Below are 3,968 nucleotides of genomic sequence, written 5' to 3' on the forward strand. Positions count from 1 at the left end.
CGTAATTAGTAAAGTAAATGAACAATCACGACGTTTCAATCAGGTTCATGACACTCAAGTTTTGTTAGCAACTTTGATGTATTATCATACTAAAATTGATCATGTATCCTCGAGAGTTTCAAGCTTTATTGAAAAATCAAAAGATTATGTAGAAGCTATAACACTTGCTGCTAAAGGCGTATTGTCTCCTCATTTGTTACCAATTAAAGATCTTGCTCAAATTATCAGTAATGCTCATGATAGAATGCGTTATGTTCCAGTAGTAGCTTTTCATAAGATTGAATTTTATTACAGTTTGATCACAGTTAAAGTTGACCTTGATAAGATCGTAATCGACATTCCTTTTAACCCATCAGACGCTTGGAAGGCGTATAAGATTTCGCCTTTTCCTACGTATGTACCTAACGTCTCGACGCCTATTATTAATAATCTGTCAGCTCTAGTGTTGGTTTCCGCCAATGAGGAAACTTATACGGTAGTCAGAGATCAAGAACTGTTAAATGATTGCTATGATGTTATGGGTTTTAAGGTGTGCAAGATCGATTTGTTTGAATTCAGGAATATATCAAATGTGTCCTTGGGTTCATGCGAATTGGACTTAGTACTTAACAGAACCTCTCCCCATACACGTGAACATTGTTTGGATGGTCTGGTTAGGTATAACGACAATCAGTTTCGTCACAGGCTTTTGAACGGCACGGCATTCGTCTTCTCTGCGGAGACATACAGCATCGTTTGTCCGGACGGAACTAGGGCATCAGGGAACATGTTCGTCGTTAATGATGGTTGCACTGCTACAACGTCGTCGCTAGTTATCCACGCTGCAGATACTATCATCCGTGGGCGTAATTTCTTCATCAATACATCGTGGGGGAACACAAGGCTGCAAAGTCTGACAATTCCCTGTTTTCTCCTGTGCATCGTTCTACTGTTCGCCACGACTTTATTCTTCTCTACGTGTTGATTGCCATCGGTATGCTGTTAGGGTCCGTGGGCGTAGTTGCCAGCGTAATGTTTTGGAAAAGAACACGAGGATTGACGAAGGACATTGCGAAATCCTGTGATGGTCGTAGGTCCCCATTCGATATGAATCATTGGGTGTTTAGGGTTAAATAATGAGATAACTGGCCATTATTTTCATTAAAACCCGACTGCACCGAGAAAGACTGAAAAGGCTTTTATTGCAGGGGTAATAAATGCAAGGAGAAGAAGAAAAATGGTGGTATTAACTGTACTCTTATATTATGGCTACATTTATTTCTTTAATAAAAAATAATACATATGTGTTAATATATACATATAGTGGCATGTTGATCAATCAAGATATGCATTTCATAATCTGGTTATCCATACTGGTTAATCTAACAGGATAACTATTTGGTTTATATAATTATCTACTTTACATAACCTCATCATATGATTATTATTATTGTTTTGTCTGGATACATTTTTAGGCATTGATTTTTTAATCTTTATCTTTGCATATGTGTTCATGTAACTTGTGCACACAAATATGAAACATGTTTCTAGGTATGTTTACTGCGTATACGTATTATCTTTACATATATTGTCTATATGTGATTTATATATCTAATCTTCGTTCACATTATCAGTATATTGAATATTGGAAATGTATAGCTTTTGCTTTGCTTTTTGAGTAGTTATACTTAGCTCGTGAATGAATGTTTTGATGATTTCGTTCCTATTGTGTTTTTACGTGGCCGAGCAAATGTCATGTTATGACATACAGAAAAATGGAATCATAGTTCTATTCATGTTATATATTAAATGGACTTGGAAAAAAGTATATATATCTGTGTGAGCACGACAGAGGTGTACTGCGCGCGTCACAGATCTAGGCCATCAAATCGCACATGTCAGCAGAACATGTCTGCAATGTGTTGCTTTATAGACAGTATGTCAGCATAAGTCAGCGTCCTCTTTTGTTCGGAGCTGAGGGCTGTCACGTACGCAGTGAGGAATCCTTGTGAACGAGGTTATTGTGTGTTCGTGTGTGTGTAAGTGATAGTCTTGCTATGATGTTGCATGGAAGTTTTAAGATAGATCAAAATGGGAAATCATACTGTGTAGACTCATTGTTACCCTGTTGTACAAACTTATCCAGAATATACACAGAATCCCATTATGGAGTTTGTCTAAATCTTACCAGAAGAACTTTACTATTCCCAAGACGATAAACTCATTGCACATCCATGGAGAAGTCTTGAAGATGCAAAAACAATTTCTCTGACTGTAACCACAGTCCACGTAAACGAATGTAAGATGAGGATACTCTGGCAGAGTACCTTACATTTGGTTGCCCTCAAAAGCACTGTATGGCGGAAAGGAACTCCACCTTCAGTGCCATCCTGGGCTTGGACCCCACATCCACACTGTCGTAGGCAAGCTCGTCCAGAGCGTTCTGCCAGTACATCAACTTGGGGTCAGACATAGGTTTTATGACACCCTCTAGCCTTTCCTGAGCTGACTCAGCTTGTTGCAGCAACACTTCCAGGACCCCATTTGGCGGCCTGTCCTGCTTCCTTGACTTCCTTGGTGGAGGCTCATCGATGGCAGAGGACAGGTCATTGGACGAACAGGGGACTAGTGTGCCACTGCCAGCAGGATCAGAAAGGGCAGGATCAACAAGGGCAGGACCCTGGGCAGGAGGGTTGGTGCAAACAGCTGCAGCAGACTGTAAAGAGATGGAACATGTACGAGAAAATGTAAATAAATGTACTGTGAAAGACAAGGTTGTGGTTTCATTAATTAAATAACCTATGCAATAAAGTTTCAGTAACTAATTTACGAAACAACGAAACAATAAAATAAGACATACCATCGGAAGTCCCAACACCTTGGGCTTCTTTTATCGGACGATGTGAGGCTTGAGGAAGTGGAAGACGTTTAGTATCCACCTCTCACAGTACGTCAGTCATCTGCTGGCCCCCTGACCACTTTTTTCCACTGTGAGGCGTCCAAAGTGGGCACTGAGGGAGTTAAACTAGGTCCGGAGGTCAGTGCCTGATACAGGAGGATCAGATGACCGCCCTTCTCCTCAAATGCCCTGCACACCCTTGCCTTGTGCTTGTATGCAGTCATGTCCTTATTGTATATGAATTCTGCCTCCTGCTCCAACCACTCCCCCACCAGCCTCTCATTTGTGTCTGAGAGGATGACAGAGGGGTTCTTCTTGCAGCACACCTTTGCTTCATCAGTTCCAGGGGCGGTGCCGTCAGCAGCATCCTCGTTGACGTCGTCATTGGCGTAGTCTTCACCTAGGGCGATGTTCTCGTCGTTGAATTGGCTGTTGTCACTGGCCATGTCCACCTAGTCGGCCTCTTCGAGGTGTATCACCACATCCCCCTCCTCCATGGTGCGTGCAGGGGTGCCTGCAACAGGTGGTCTCTTTGTAGAAGCTGTCTCAGCTCCTGGCTGGGATGTTGGAGGTTTGTAAGCCCCATTCCACAGTCTTTTGGTGTTTTCCGTGGATCTACTAACGAAGGCGCTGGTGGGGCGAAAGAAGGTGTTGCAGCTGCGTATCCGGGAGAGGAACCGAAGCCTCATAAACGCCCCTTGTCATTTTATACAACCGACACAGCGCTGTCTCTTCGTCTCGGGTACCAGGGGAGAGGTGCTGTTGCCGTGTATGCTCCTGCACCACGTGAGGACCCTTGCGGTGCTTGGTGGGAACAGGAGAGCAGCGTGGGACCACACGTCATAGCCCAGCAGGCACGCCGCCCACGCTACATATGCACAAAGCCGTGTGTGTGGAGCCACGCAAAATGACGGTTGACATGAGCATAAATGTATCTTTTGAACATGTCGAAACGTCCACGGCTCCCCACGCACACTGGGCAGGTGCATAGTGACCTCCCGACTCCGCCCCACATGCCCACAATCTTAAATACGCATGACAGGACATTTTCGTAGTACTTACGCAAGAGGTTCCCAACTACCAGTTTCCG

Source organism: Macrobrachium rosenbergii, chromosome 2 (genome assembly GCF_040412425.1).
Source record: "Macrobrachium rosenbergii isolate ZJJX-2024 chromosome 2, ASM4041242v1, whole genome shotgun sequence".
Taxonomy (NCBI): domain Eukaryota; kingdom Metazoa; phylum Arthropoda; class Malacostraca; order Decapoda; family Palaemonidae; genus Macrobrachium; species Macrobrachium rosenbergii.